The sequence below is a fragment of the Hypanus sabinus genome, chromosome 13, assembly GCF_030144855.1.
Source record: "Hypanus sabinus isolate sHypSab1 chromosome 13, sHypSab1.hap1, whole genome shotgun sequence".
NCBI classification, from domain to species: Eukaryota; Metazoa; Chordata; class Chondrichthyes; order Myliobatiformes; family Dasyatidae; genus Hypanus; species Hypanus sabinus.
Window position 1 is genome coordinate 99,996,837 of NC_082718.1, and position 17,150 is coordinate 100,013,986.

Sequence of the window (17,150 nt, forward strand, 5' to 3'; positions counted from 1 at the left end):
GGATGCAGGAGGAAACCAGAGGACCATATGGAAATACATGTGGTCACAGAGAGAACATGAAAATTCCACACATACATTGTGCTGGAGGTGAGGACCAGAGACCGTGCCACTGGTAAACTTACTGAACCCAGTACTAAGTACAACATGGAGCAGGTACAGTACTGCACAATTAGTGCTTCTCGTCAAATAAATTACTTCGACCAAGACCATTCTAAGGATTAATGGTTTCTAAATTCCTAATCTGAATGTGAGGAGAGGTGGTTGGGTTAGGGCTGGGGCTTTCTCTAGGAAATAGATCCAACAGAATGCAGCCTGATTTTAGCTTTGAAATATGGAACCCCGCATGATAAAGGGATGAGAGTCACATATGGGGGCAGTTTTAGTCAATTTGTCAATGTAATATACCCAACAACTGCCTGAGGAATTACACAGGAGCTTCCACTGTATTCACATTGTGAGTATGCAAGCTTCCCATCCAAGCATCAAATTATTGCTTCCTTGACTGATAGTCAGGAGGTTTCCATTATGGGAACTGTTACAACAGATTTGCTCAACAGAGGGCATGTTAAAAACCTAGCTCATCATTTACATTGCATTGTGAACTTTCCCAGAGTGGAAAAGTACACATAAATTACATTTCCCAGACCCGGACATTAACAATGCAAAAAATGTACTGTAACGTTAGCTGTTCCTCTTTCCACAGAAGCTTCTTGACCTGCTGAGTGTCTCCAGCATTTTCTGTTTTTATTTTAGTCTTCCAGCATTTTCATAAGTTGTCATTATCCTGTCTTAGAATGGAAGAGCACCCACAGCAGATTTGAAAGCCTGATTTAAATTTTGGTGGCAAGGTGGCTAGCATAATGCTACTACAGTGTTAGTGACAGTGAACTGGGTTCAATTCCACTGCTGTTTGTAATGCATTTGTACATTCTCCTCGTGAAAGGCAGCGTCCATTATTAAGGACCTCGAGCACCCAGGGCATGCCCTCTTCTCATTGTTACCATCAGGAAGGAGGTACAGAAGCCTGAGGACACACACTCAGCGATTCAGGAACAGCTTCTTCCCCTCTGTCATCCAATTCCTAAATGGATATTGAATCTTTGGACACTACCTCACATTTTTTTTCAACAATACAGTATTTCTGTTCTTGCATGTTTTTAAAAAATCTATTCAATATATGTATACTGTAATTGATTTACTTGTTCGTTTATTATTTTTGAATATTAATTATGATTATTTGTTTTATTTATTTATTTTTCTCTCTCTGCTGGATGATGCATTGCATTAAACTGCTGCTGCTAAGTTAACAAGTTTCACGTCACATGCCAGTGATAATAATCCTGATTCTGATTCATGACTGCATGACATGAGGAAATCTGCAGATGCTGGAAATTTACACAATACACACAAAATCCTGGTGGAATGCAGCAGGCCAGGCAGCATCTATAGGAAGAAGTATAGTCTACGTTTCAGGGTCTTGGCCCGAAACGTCGACTGTATTTGTTCCTATAGATGCTGCCTGGCCTGCTGTGTTCCACCAGCATTTTGTGTGCGTTGGCTGATTCATGACTGTATGGGTTTCCTGCACGTGCTCTTCTCCTCCCACATTCTAAAGATCTTCAGGTTGATTGGTCACATGGGTGTAATTGGGTGGTGAGGGCTCATGGGCCAGGCTGGCCTGTTACTGTGCTGTATATCAAAATAAAAATAAAAATAAATGTAAGTGCTGTTGAATAAGGTGTCAAGGGTGTGGGAAAACCCAATGAGGAAATTGAAGTTGGTGCTTCCCTTATTGGGTAGAAGGAGCAAAACTGTGGCTCAATTATGTCCAATACCTGGACCTCATGAAAAGCCACACCCTTTGACGATCTTTTTCTTGCCCCTCTTATTAGCGCTTTCAGGATGACTTAACCAGAATATCAGACTCCCACTTCCTGAAGGCTTCTTGCTGAACTAACACCTCTAGGGGTGCTCCATTTACGGAAAAGTAAGAGATGAACAGAAAAAGTCCTTGGGGATATTCTTAGGCTTCATGTATGTCCAGGGCTTAAAGTAATTAGCATTTGTGGACTACGCAGGAAAGTTCAAGTTTATTGCCGTTCAAGCATACACATGTAGACGGCTAAATGAAACAGCGTTCCTTCGGGGCCAAGGAGCAAGAGACAGTACATATGGTTACGATCCAGCAATTACAGTCTCAAAATAATATTAACAGAAGTCCCTGAGTGACATGGCCTAAAAATTACAGTCCTGCTGATGGGTCTTGGTCCCAAACATCGACTGTTCTCTTTTCCACAGATGCTGCCTGGCCTGCTGAGTTCCTCCAGCATTTTGTGTCTATAGCCTGAATATTGACAGGTTGGCATAAAGTGTGAAGTGCATGTTTATGTAAGACAGTGCAATGTTACTGACACTACTGTGATAAAGCAAGCAGTCATATAAGTATGTGAAGCTCAGCAATAAAAGATAAAAAGTGGCCAATGTAGGATGAGAGGGTGTCTGCCAGTTGGGGAGTTGGGGGAGTGTGGCAGGGCATTTGTGGAGTGTATATATTTGCTCGGTGGCAGCAGGAGATTCAAAAGTTTAACAGCCTGGGAGAAAAAGCTGTTACCCAGCCTGGTAGTCTGGCTCTTATGCTGTGGTACCTTTCACCTGAGGAGATCAATACTATCCCCTTACCACCCTCCATCATTTATGACTTACGATGACTACCCTGTGGACTCCTGCCACCACTTTCCGGGCTATGCCCAAACACAGATGATAGTAAAGGGGATTATATAGTATTATATTAAAGATAGCAGGCTGGCTCAGTGGGCAGACTAAATGGCAGATGAAATTTAATGCAGCAGAGTGTGAAATGATGCATTTTGGCAGGAAGATTAAGGAGAGATAATAAGTGGCAGGATTGTGAAGTACATGCAGAACTTCAGGCTAAATGCTCATAAATCCTTGAAAGTGGCAGGGAAGATAGAGAGTGGTTAGCAGAGCACATGTGATCCTGCAATTCAATAGATCATGGAGCACAGACAGAGGAAGGTTAGGTTGAACTCCCATAAAATACTGGTGAGACCACAGCTGGAAAACTGCATCCAATTCCAGCCATTTAACATTGGAAAGAATGCAAAAGGTCCCAGAGATAGGATTTACTAGAATGGTTCCAGAGACCGGGAATTTCAGCTGTAAGGTCAGACTAGAGAAGCCAGGGTTGAAAAGAAATTTGATAAATGTGTACAAGATCATGAGTGTTTTAAATATGATAAATATAGGGAGATGCTTTTCCCATTAGAACACACAGATTTAAAATTTGAGTGAAAGATACAGGGGGGGATGTGGAGATATATTTCAAATCGGAGCAGTAGTACAAATAGAAGCAGGGGAAACAGAATCAATCAAAAGGGATTTGAACAGGCAGGGTAGAGAGAACAGTTTGCAGAGCAATAGGGGAAGACCAATGTGATTGTCCTACTGGACTTGATGCAGCAACGGTTCTGTGGTTTAGATATTCTGCCATGCAGGTAGATCCTGTGAATTTCTGGAGCCCATCACTTCACTTTCCTGGTCAGGAAGAAACACCAACATGCAATTAAGTTGGAAACACATGAGGCTGCAAATGCTGGAAGCAGGTGCAACAAACAACCTGCTGGATGAACTGAAAGAGCTAAACAGCATCTGTGGGAGGGGAGAGGAATGATTCCCGTCTTAGGTTGAGACCCTGTATCCTCTGTATAATGACTATCTTCTCTCTCAATCTCCTCATAAAATTCAACAATTCCTTTCCCCCAGTAGATGCTTCTTGGCCAGCTGAGTTTCTCTAGCAGATAATTTGGACCAACACACGATTATTCCCTGATCTCCAAAGGAGACAGAAATACAAATCACCAAGTGATGCTGCAGGAGGTGGACTTCCTGTCAGATCACCAGCAGGTGGTAAGAGTGGGCTCCCTCACCACTCAGGGCTGGGTCCTAAGCCCCCCCTTTACTCTCTGTATACCCATAACTGTATCGCCACCCACAGCCCCAATCTGCTAATTAAATTTGCTGATGACACTACACTGATTGGCCTAATCTCAAATAATAATGAGGCAGCCTACAGAGAAGAAGTCATCACCCTGATACAGTGGTGTCAAGAAAACAACCTCTCCCTCAACGCTTCAAAAACAAAGGAGCTGGTTGTGGACTACAGGAGGAAAGGAGACGGGCTAACCCCGATTGACATCAATGGATCTGGGGTTGAGAGGGTGAACAGCTTTAAGTTACTTGGCATAAACATCACCGAGGATCTCACATGGTCCGTACTTACTGGCTGTGTGGTGAAGAAGGCACAACAGCATCTCTTTCACCTCAGATGGTTGAAGAAGTTTGGTATGGCCCCCAAATTCTAAGAACTTTCTATAAGGGCACGATTGAGAGTATCCTGACTGGCTGCATCACTGCCTGGTATGGGAACTGTACCTCCCTCAATCGCAGGACTCTGCAGAGAGTGGTGCAGACAGTCCAGTACATCTGTAGATGAGAACTTCCCACTATTGAGGACATTTACAAAGACAGGTGTGTAAAAGGAGTCCAACGGATCACTGGAGGCCCAAGTCACCTCAACCATAAACTGTTTGAACTGCTACCATCCGGGAAATGGTACCGCAGCATAAAAGTCAGAACCAACAGGCTCCAGGACAGCTTCTTCCACCGGGACATCAGACTGATTAATTCATGCTGACACAACTGTATTTCTGCATTATATTGACTATCCTGTTGCACATAATATTTATTATAAATTACTATATTTACACATTTGAATGTGACATAACATAAAGATTTTTACTCCTCATGTATATGAAGGATGTAAGTAATAAAGTCAAGTTTCCTTGCTTATCATTTACAACAAAATCCTAGTGAGGAGCCAACTTGTAACTGATAAACCTGGCTGCTGGACTGACAATTAGCTAAGAAACCCAAACAGAGCAGTTTTCACACCACCACTGTTCAAATGTAAGAATTTGTTTGAAAGGCTGTGTGAAGGAGTCAAAACTAATATTTGGGATTGTTGAGGAGAGGGTGATTGATGGTATTGTTGATTGAAAGAGGTTATCTGTTACTACAATATATAAAAAAAACAGGGGTTTTTGCTGTTCCATCAGCTATTGTACATCACCATCCCAAGCCAAAATGGTAGATACTAATCTACTGCTACCTTCCTCTCTACATCTAATTTTGTCAAACTACAGTTCCAAAACTTAAAGCATTGCAATTTATTGTAAGTGAGTGGAAGTGTACAAAGGATGCAGGAATATTTAAGTTTCACACACAGACACACACACACACACACACACACACACACACACACACACACACACACACAGACACACACACACACACACAGACACACACACACACAGACACACACACACACACACACACACACACACACAGACACACAGACACACAGACACACACACACACACACACACACACACACAGACACACACACACACACAGACACACACACACACACACACACACACACTCACACACACACACACACACACAGACACACACACACACACACACACACACTCACACTCACACACACACACACACACACACACACAGACACACACACACACACACACACACACACACACTCACACTCACACACACACACACACACACACACACACACACACACACTCACACTCACACACACACACACACACACACACACACACACACACACACACACACACACACACACACACACACACACACACACACAATACTGGAGGAACTCAGCAGGCCAGGCAGCATCTATGGAAAAGAGTAGAGCCGAGACCCTTAATCAGGACTGGGAAAAAAAGATGAGGGGTCAGAGTAAGAAAGTGGGGGGAGGGAAAGAAGAATCACAAATTGGTAAGAGAAACCAGGAAGGGTGGAAGGGGTGAAGTTAAGAGCTGGGAGTTGATTGGTGAAAGAGATACAGAGCTGGAGAAGGGGGATTCTGGTAGGAGAGGACAGAAGCCATGGAAGAAAGAAAAAGGGAAGGACCACCAGAGGGTGGTGATAAGGTGAGAGGGAAATGGGAATGAGGAATGGTGAGGGGGCGCATTACCGGAAGTTTGGGAATTTGATGCTTATGCTATCAGGTTGGAGGCTACCCAGATGTAATATGAGGTGATTCTCCTCCAACCTGAGTGTGGCCTCATCACGACAGTACGGGAGGCTATGGACTGAAAATATTTAGAAGTGCCCAAAGCCATACTTTACTTATTAAGTCAAGTCGTCGATTTTATTGTCATTTCAATCATAAATGCTGGTACAGTACACAGTAAAAACAAGAGAATGTTTTTCAGGACCATGGTGCTACCTGAAACAATACAAAAACTACACTGAACTACATAAAAACAACACAGAAAAAAACTACACTAGACTACAGACCTACCCAGGACTGCATAAAGTCCGCAAGAGAGTGCAGGCATTACAGTAAATAATAAACAAGACAATAGGCACAGTAGAGGGCAGTAAGTTGGTGTCAGTCCAGACTCTGGGTATTGAGGAGTCTGATGGCTTGAGGGAAGAAATTGTTACATAGCCTGCTCGTGAGAGCCTGAATGCTTTGGTGCCTTTTCCCAAATGGCAGGTGGGAGAAGGATTTGTATGAGGGGTGTGTGGGGTTCTTCATAATGCTGTTTGCTTTGTGGATGCAGCGTGTAGTGTAAATGTCTGTAATGGCGGAAGAGAAACCCCGATGATCTTCTCAGCTGACCTCACTATCCGCTGCAGGGTCTTGCGATCCCAGATGCCGATATTTCCGAACCAGGCAGTGATGCAGCTGCTCAGGATGCTCTCAATACAACCCCTGTAGAATGTGGTGAGGATGGGGGGGGGGGGTGCGGGTGGGAGATGGACTTTCCTCAGCCTTTGCAGAAAGTAGATACTCTGCTGGGATCTCTTTGCTATGGTGCTGGTGTTGAGGGACCAAGTGAGATTCTTCACCAGGTGAACACCAAGAAATTTGGTGCTCTTAACGATCTCTACCGAGGAGCCGTCGATGTTCAGCGGAGAGTGGTGGCTTATGAGTTTGAGATGAAGAAAATGAGCATGGACTATGGATATTTATTACTTTTAAATCAGAATGATACTAAACAAAGCTGAATTTTCCAATGAAAATTCTTTTTAATAATACTGATGAATAATGTATAGCTTGATGTACAAATTAAAATGTGTTATATGGACATTTGCTAGAAAGATCAAAAGTTTACTGCAGTGATATATACTCAGTGTCAACTTTATTGGGTATACCCATACTCCTGCTCGTCAATGCAAATATCTACTTGGCCAATCACAAGGCAGTAACTCAATGCATAAAGATGTGCAGACATGGTCAAGAGCTTCAGTTGTTACTCAGATCAAACATCACAATGTGATTTAAATGACTTCAACTGTGGAATGATTATTGGAGCCAAACAGGGTGGTTTGAGTATCTCAGAAATTGCTGATCTCCTGGGATTATCATGCACAACAGTCTCGAAAGTTTACAGAGAATGGTGCGAGAAACAATAAAAGCATCCTGTGAGTGGCAGCTATGTGGGTGAAAATGAGAGATGTCAGAGGTGCATGGCCAGACTGGGTTAAACTGACAGGAAGGTGACAGTATGGAGGTGATTGGAAAAATCTGCAGAAAGTTGTAAGCTCAGCCAGATGCATCTTGGGCACAAGCCTCTCCAACATCAAGGATGCCTTCAAAGGCCATGCCTCAACAAGCCAGTAAGGACCCTCATCATGGTGCCTTCTTCTCATTGTTTCCATCAAAGAGGACAAAAGCCTGAAGACATGCTCTCAACATTTCAGCAACATTCCCCTCAGCCAGCAGATTTCTGAACCCATGAACACTATCTCAATATTATTTTTTGCTTTCTTTTTTGCATTATTTACTTAAGTTATTTTTATATATACTCCTTGTAATCTATAGTTTTTTAATTATTATTATTATGTGCCGCAATGTACTGCTGCTGCAAAACAACAAATTGCATGATATGTGCCAGTGATTCTGACCTTGAAGTGGATGGACTACAGCAGTAGAAGACCATGAGCATACACTCAGTGGCCACTTTATTAAGTACCGCCTGCACCTAATAAAGTAGTCACTGAGTGTATATTTTCCTTACATCTCATAGAAGACTGTTACCTGTATCACAGAGTGCATCATACAAAAGATATCTTTCTATTGTAGAAACCATGTCCTACCAGTGAAAATGGTCCTCTGTGTTTGGTCTGGAATTTACCCGAAAACCTATTGGATAGCAACTACCCGCACTGGGAAAAGTGCCAGGGGTATGGCACTAGAAAATTCCAAAATATTGAGCTACAGTGGAAAGTGACTTTCTAACCATCTATTCTGCTCATTCTAGCTTTACAAGTCAGGTCTTCTGATGAAGAAATAATCAGCTCTGTGTTTTGCTTCCTATCACATCTGTAGAAATCTGTTTGGTCACCTTTTGTCCACAGCCCATTGATACATCCAAGAGTTTAAAACTTGCATTGAATTTAATTTCCATTATCTCCTCGGAGTCCCAAGTTTTTGAGTTTTAACATCATTACAAAGTTGTAACCGCCTTGAGCTTGGCACTTTAACTGTCTATTAAAACATTCTATTTGGTGGCACAGAATGGCTGCAAGCAATCTAATAGAAATGTTATTTAAAACTCTGTGCACATCTGCCAGCCATTTTCTACGTCTGGTGATCCATCTGTTATGGCTCATTCATCAGAGCCATCTGTTACTCAACTCAGTGTGCAAAAATAAATACCCAAGTCAACATGCAACTAGATCAGAAATAAACTGACATGACAATGCCTGAGAAAAAGTTTTCAGTGTTTGTGGCACTGGCTTGGTCATTGAAAACACAGGTTCCTCCAAACTTGAAGTTGAAGTACTCAGAAACAATGGGCTCAGAATCAGGTTTAATATCAATATATTTAATATAAATCGTGAGATTTGTTAACTTTGTGACAGCAGTACAATGCAATACATAATAACAGAAACTGTGAATTACAGTAAATATATATTTATGATGGCAGAGGTGAAGAAGCTGTTCCTGAATAGTTGAGTGTGTGCTTTCAGGATCCTGGATCTCCTCTCTGATGGTAGCAATGAGTAGAGGGCATGTCCTAAGGGATGGGGGTCCTTAATGATGGATGCCACCTTTTTAGTCATCGCTCCTTGAAGATGTCCTAGTTGCTGGGGAGGATAGTACCCAAGATGGAACTGACTGAGTTCACAATCTTCTGTAGCTTATTTTGATCCTGTGCAGTGGACAACCCCCCACCATACTAGACAGTGATGCAGCCATTTAGAATGTTCTCCATGGTACATCTGTAGAAATTTGCGACTTCTTTGGTGAGCTCCTAATCTTCTCAAATTCCTCATGAAATATAACTGCTATGGTGCCTTCTTTGTAACTGCATCAGTATGCTGGGTCCAGAATAGATCCTTAGAATGCTGACACCCAGGAACTTAAAATTGCTCCCTCTATGAGGACTGGTGTGTATTCCACCACCATGGCAAAGAAAGTGACAAGTTCAACTTGTTAGAGTTATTGTAAATGGAAATATGTCCTGAGATCACTCTGTTTAACCTTCCCTCGGTCCAGGGGAAAAAAGTCATTTTTGAGAATTAATGTCTTCCCATCACAGCCTGAATGTACAATAAACTCTTTGTTCTAGCAAAATTTACAGAAATATTTTAATGTTCTAATTACATGAAGAATGTTTACAACACAATACTGTTGATTCCTGCTGACAAAGCCAATGTCATTTGCAAATACCTAGTAGGCATTGATGGTTAAACCCAAGATTATTACCCATCAACCATCAGTCTCCTGAACAAGTATGTATAACTTCACTCACCTCAACTCTAAACTGACTCCACAACCTATGGAGTCATTTTCAAGAACTCAATGACTCATGTTCTCAATATTATGTTTATTTCCACAGTTTGCCTTCATTTGCACACTGATGTTTGTCTGTGTGTACTTTTTCATTGATTCCATTGTATTTCTTTGTTTGACTATGTATGCCCGCAAGACAATTAAACTCAAGTTAGTATATGGTGGCATGTACATAATATGATAATAAATTTTACTTTGAACTATGGAATTTGAAGTTATCTCATTGAGAGAAGTTAAGTAGTAAATACTGCCACCACATTGCTGCAGGGACTTCAGCTTCAGTCTTGACCCTTGTGCAAATTTTGCATGTACTCTGAGTGACTGTGAGTCTTCCTTGAGGTGTTTTGCTTCATCCCAAATCCTAAGGCATGTTGGTAGTGCAATGCCTGGGTTTAAGATTTTTACTGTTAAGCTGTGAATTAGTTTAGTTTAGCAGTTCTCTGTAAAAGCAGTGTGTCCAGCTCGAAAGACTGTTTTGGCTTTGGCTGAAGATAAAGGGCCATGTTGGCCGACTGAGGAATGTTGTGTCAGCCATTCAGGAGTGGGATAGCATGGACGTTCTCAAGAGCTGGGTGAGAAGAGATTTCTGAAGGTAGTAGTCCGATCTGGGGTCTTTTCACAGACAGAAGAGCACCAGGGAAGACAACAGGAGATCCCTTTCAAAGGGGACACCCTTTTGAAAGCAGTGCTTTGTGAGGCAGCGGATTCCAAGAAGAGAAGTTCTACCGTGATTAGTAATGAGAATTCAGTGCCATGAGTAAAGCAATATACTCAGTTTCTACAGGAACGAGCTCCAATTTTTATGTGCACACTTAGATTGGTTTAACTCTAATGGGCCATTTTATTTTTTTCTTTCTTTATTAATTGTTTGATAAAGTTGAAAATTGGTAAATATGCTTTCTTTACAATTTTATGCAGGGGTATGGTCTACAAATAACTGTTTATTGGCAATATTTATACAGCATTTGCTCAAATTGAGGTTCCTTTAAGTGGAACATCATGAAATTTCTGTTTGGTTGAACCCCAAATCACACCGGCCGTAGACGTATGTTGCTTATGAGAGGTGGCATTCTCACCATGGCTGTTAGCAGAGTTAGCTAACAAGCCAAGTAGTGTATGAGCCCCAGTGAAAGGGTTACAGTTGGATAATCAACTACCCAAAAGTGCAGCTATATGGCAAAAGGATCAAAAGGGGAAGTGAGAGAGAGGAGCAGCAGTGCTGAGCGGAGTGCTGGGAGCGGTCTTCGCTACATGGGGCTGAAAGTATTCAATCTCTATCACTGTACGTATTCTGATAGTAATGTGAAATCCACTACTGGGAGAATAAATGAATTGATGTAGAATTAAATTTTGCCTTACTGCTAAATTTTGAGGCAGAATCATCAGTCATCATCTAGCAACATAAGAATTCTGTCGCAATACATTTTGGACTTCCAATAAAGTGCAGTACAAATGCATTGATCCTGAAGCCATTTTGGGAAAGAACTGTAATTATGATGACGTATTTGCTAGACATATTGTACCTGAAATAGTAAATCTTAGGACAACGGATTGTCTGTTTTCCCAAAAACAAATGTCATTTTAATTTCATCTGAATGAAGCTCTCTGCGCACCTCTTGGCTTGAATGAATAAATGCATCTTTAGACCATAAGATATAGGAGCAGAATGGGCCATCTGGCCCATTGAGCCTGCTCCTGTTCTGCCATTTAATCATGGCTGAATTTCTTAACCCCATTCTCCCTCTAACTCTTACACTCCTCATCATCAAGAAGCTATTTATTCCTTTAGCAATTCAGTGCAGACTAGACCCTTCTGTCTCTTTGAATCACGCCACCCCTGCTGCACCACAACCCAATTTACCCTAACCTAATCATGGGACAATTTATAATGACCAATTAACGTACAGTCTTTGGACTGTAGGAAGAAAGCAGAGCACCCAAGGAAAACCCATGCATTCCACAGGTAGAGTGTATAATGACTTCTTACAGATCATGCCAGAATTGAACTCCAGACTCTGGGAACTGCCCAAGTTGTAAGTGTTGGACAACCATGGCATGGCTATCAATCTCTTTTAGGTACACCCTTCACAGCCTTCTGTAGCTTCAGACTCATCACCCTCTGTAAAATCTAATCATATTTCATTGTCGTGTCTCATTCAGATTCCTAATAACATCAAAACCATCTTGCTGCAGGGAACAAAGTTTTGTTGAAAGCTGTAATTCTAAAGTAAGGTACGCCATCAATTCCCTCACCAGTAGTGATCTGAAACACCAACTGTTTTCTTCCACCGATGCTGTCTAACCCTCTAGCATCTTACTTATTGCTCTAGATTCCAGCATTTGCAGTGTTGTGTCTTAAGTCTGGTAACTTAGTCACTCTTAGACTGAGGCCAGGTATGTAAATTGCCAAGACCTATAATGTGAACTGCCCATTCAATGCGGTCATCAGATAGCACTGACTGTAATCATGGAGATCTCTCACCGTGATTGCTGTTCCACATTCTCCAGTGAACAGACGTAACTTGGAGATACTCGGCAACTAGCTCACACAAAAATCAGTTAAGTACGAAAACAAAACAAATCTCAGCTCAAGGAGCCATGTGCTCAAAACTCAGCTCGCACAGCTTGTTTTTCATTTGACAGCACAAGTCAAGATACCTTGCAACGGAATGAGTGTCAACCACTAGGAGATGATAGGAAACAGGCTGAAAGTGCAGGTAAATACAATTAAGTTTCCGTTCTGGAGATGAGGAGTTGTCACAACCAGCAGACAGAATGATGTGTATTGTAACACACACAACTGAACTCACTGAACTGTTTATCAATGGCAGAGTCAGGGAGATGGAGGCAATACTTTGTGTTCCATTTCAACATTTAAGAGAAGTTTCAAGAAGATAATGGATGATCCAGGTGCAGGTCAATGGGAGTAAACAGAATAATAGCTCGGCATGGACTAGATGCATCAAAGGGCCTATTTCTGTGCTATAGGGCACTATGACCCTATGACTAATACATGGTATATCAGAGGTGGAGGTGTAAAGGGCACGTACTGGAGAGAATGGTAATGGCAGAAGAGAGCAAAGCATTTAGCTGGGAGATAGGGTCATTGAGAACAGAGCTGAAATCAGTATGGAGCAGCACCAGGAGGGTTTGAATACTGTTAGAACTCTGAAGATTGCTGAATTGTGTGCCTGAAGTATTAAGGGTGACAGAGTGATGTAGGTAAGGACATTAACGAGCAAAGTTTGGTGATGGAAAGTATTGATCAGTTGCAAGTTTGAAGCTCCAATCGATGGTTACCCTGACCTTACAATTAATGGGAGTGTCAGAATTACCTACACATGGCTTTAGTCTTGTTCATCTTGAAGAAAATGGCAGCTTTTGTAGGACTTAATGTCAGTCAACACCACAAAGGCAATTTGAGTAGAGTTTGGTCACAGCAATATAAAAATGTATCAACATTCAACAAGGCAGCCGGTGTAGGCAGGGCTACCAAGAGGTCACAAGATCTGGAATACAAGTTAAAACTTTGTCTTTCCTTTCAAGGGTAGGCTAACCCCATGTGGATTGAAGAATAAAGTTCACAATTCACATTTACCAAGCTACATATACAAAAACGGAAAGTGAAAAAAAAAACACAAACACAGGAATGGAAATCAAAATGAGCTAAAGAAAATTCTGAGGACAGATCTGCATCCTGAAACACTCAGACTGCTTCTCTCATTCTCCATCCATAGATGCTGTGTGACCTGAGGAGTGCTTTCAGTTCTTTCTGTCTTTATTCTAAATTCACAAAGATTGCCCTGCGAAGATGGGCATAGCTGTTTTCAGAAATTATTATTTTCCAAGTATGAATGCTCATTCTAATGGTTGCACAGAACACCCAAATCTGTTAGAACTTGTCAGTACTCTAACAGAAAGACAACTGTAAAATATTGTATGCTGGGTAAGTCTTGCAGTCATAGTCATAAATCACCAATGTACATTTCTTATTCTATATCTCAGATGTGTTGCAACCTGAACATTGCACCTACATTTATAATTAAGTATCTAAAGGTATAAACATACTTACAAATTCCAGAGATATTCTCCCTTTTAAAACTCCCGCCCTCCAGCAAAAAACAATTAATTAGGTATAAAATACCACCACTTATTACATGTCATTGGGATGAAATCATAGATAAGGATCTAAGTCTGTCAAGGTATGTCCCCAATTAGTTACATTATAATTCATAAATTCATCACCTGGAGATGATCATCTGGAATCCCACAAGAAGAAAGCAATGAAGAATGTTTTGCCAACAGCAGAGTTAGTATATTTTGTTCAGCATCAGGCATTTACTCTCCTTGGTTTTCAGCTGACAGATTTAAATACTTGCTTTATCTTTTCCCAAATCTAGTGGCAGCACTGCAGATTTCATTTTGGAATTTCTCACTTCTACCTGCAAAAACCCTGAAATTTAGCCCAATTCTGGGACAAACGTTTTTTTTAGACATGAGACCTCAGCCTTGCAATTAGTCTTCCTATAACTTAGGCACTGATCAAATAAAGTCAATAGATTGCATCAGGGAGGTATGTATTTTTTCACCAAGTGTCTGTGAGTTCCTTATTGCTCTGTAACCCTTTGAGAAATATGCCACCTCTTCAAACTGTCATCTACATCAGTTAGCTGAACCTAACTTCAATTCAGTCCTTCTCCCTTGTGCTTTCATTTCTACATAGCTCTAAAAGATACCTGGTAAAGGTACAGTATTCCACATTGCTGAGTAGAAGACTGGTTCATTGCATTGAATAGGGATTAGGATGAGAATAATTATCAGCTTGAAATGGCAACTGCTTTTATTTCTCTCTCTGTAGAACTTACCTGACCTGCTGAATAATTTCAGTGATTTTCGCTTACATGAGAGGTCATCCATCGATCACGATCTCCAAGATCAGGCCACCTTTTCGGTTTCCTTCAAACTCACCTCCTCTATGTGAACAGCTTTCACCTGTCAGTGTTGGAGAAGTGCCATCCACCTCATTTGGGCTGCACCCAGAAGTAATGCTGCCTAACCTGGAAATTCAAAGGCCAAAAATCAAAATGAATTGGTACCGTTGAGTTCAGTTTGCTATGTTTACTTATCCAGTTACATTCTGGGTTTCACGCAGCGAACTCTAATGATAGGATGCCACCCTGTATGGAAAAAAAGGTCAAAACTCTTCTGTGTTCCCACATGACCCAAAGTTCTTTTGCAATACATCACTGAGCCATTGAAAACACTGAGGTAAAACAAGGCCAAAACTGCTTTATTTCTTAAAAAGACATTGATGGCTAATGAATGTAGAACATAACTGCTACAATCAATTCACACCAATGAAATGTAAATCCTATCTCTTCAATTAAATTTAAGTAACCTTGCCATATTATTCCACGTAGGCGCATTATTTCAAATTTTCTTCTGGTGGCCCTGACTAACGAACTTAAAACTGGAGAATGTTTCTTTGCTCAACCACAAATGGGAATGGCTTTTCCTTTTCAACACTGCAAGCATAGTTGAAGTTGGCACATACTTTCCAAGAGAATTTAATGAATCCATCAATCCTTCACATGGAAAGAACTTGCCACCGTTGTACACATCGACAAAGACGTCCAGTATCCCTGACAACTACAACTATGCAAAGTGCATCCAGCTGCAGCTTCTAACACTCTACGTTAAGGGGTTGGAGCTGGAACTGGATGAACTCTGGATCATTCGGGAGGCTGAGGGGATGACAGATAGGACATTTAGAGAATTAGTTATGCCCAAGGTGCAGGACAAGGGAAACTGGGTGACTGTCAGGAAGGGGAAAGGAATTAAGGAGCCAGTGCAGTGTACTCCTGTGGGCATCTCCTCTCAGTGACAGGTATATCACTTTGGATACTATTGGAGGGGTTGACCTATCAGATGAAAGTCACAGTGGTCTGTCTCTGGCACTAAGAAGGGTAAGGGGGAGAAGAGGCCCACTGTGGTGATCGGGGGTTTGTTAGTTAGGGGAATGGACAGGAGTTTCTGTGGGCGAGGACAAGATTAATGAATGGTATATTGCCTCCCGGGTGTCAGGGTCTCAGCATACTTAAGTAGAAGAATGAACAGCCAGAAGTCATGGCCCATTTAGGTACCAATGAAATGGGTAGGATGATTGATGAGGTTCGGCATAGAGAGTTCAGGGAGTTTGGTGCTAAGTTAAAGGGCAAGACCTCTAGGATTGTGATCTCAGGATTGCTACCTGTGTCACATACTAGTGAGGCCAGAACTAGGAAGATTATACAGTTTAATACATAGCTAAGGAGTTGGTTTAGGAGGGAGGGCGCAAGATTTTTGGATCATTGGGCTCTCTTCCAGGGAAGGTTGGACATGTAGAGAAGGGACAGTTTGTACCTTAACTAGAGGAGGACTAATATCCTAGTGTGAAGACTTGTTAATGCTCTATGGTGGGGTTTAAACTAGAGTGGCAGGTGGATGGGAACCAGAGTGCCAGAACAGCTAGTGGAGAGATTGTGGTGGCAGATGTTGGTAAGAATTCAGAGAAAGTGAAGAATTGAAAGGTTGAGGATGGTACAACTAGTGTGCTGAGCTGTGTATATTTCAATGCAAGAAGTATCATAGGAAAGGCGCATGATAGTACTGAAGATGAGATAACTGGTTTACAAACAGAGGCAGTGTGTAGTGAAGAGAGGCTGCTTACAGGATAGAATTGCAGTCAACAGGATGAGTTGCAATGTAAAAGGCAGACAAAATCAATACAGGTGAATACAAGACCTAAGGTGTTACAGTATATTTGAATGCATGCAGATTAACTTGTAGCATGGGTGCAGATTGTCAGGTATGATGTTATAGGGATCACTGAATCATGGCCGGAAGAGGTGGTGGAAGAGATTGTGGAGGTATTAGTAATGATCTTTCAAGAATCGCCAGATTCTGGAATGGTTCCCAAAGACTAGAAAAATGCAAATGTCACTCCAATCCTCAAAAAAGGAGAGAGGCAGAAGAAAGGAAACTATAATTTCAGTGGTTGGGATGATGTTGGAATCGATTATCAAGGACAAGCTCTTCGAGTACTTGGAGGGACTTGACAGAATAGGCTGTAGTCAGCATGGTTTCCTCAAGAGGAAATCTTGCCTGACAAATCTGTTGGAATTCTTTGAAGAAACAACAAGCAGTATAGACAAAAGAGAATCAATTGATG

The 17,150-nt window shown here is 41.6% G+C and overlaps 1 long non-coding RNA gene across 2 annotated transcripts in view; it reads right to left on the reverse strand.

Moving 5' to 3' along the window:
• Positions 1-17,150, reverse strand: part of LOC132404205 (uncharacterized) — a 145,995-nt gene that overhangs the window by 19,647 nt on the left and 109,198 nt on the right. For both annotated transcript variants that reach the window (XR_009515463.1, XR_009515462.1), the window contains exon 3: positions 14,806-14,997. This is a non-coding gene — a long non-coding RNA (uncharacterized LOC132404205). The remainder of the gene's footprint in view (positions 1-14,805; positions 14,998-17,150) is intronic.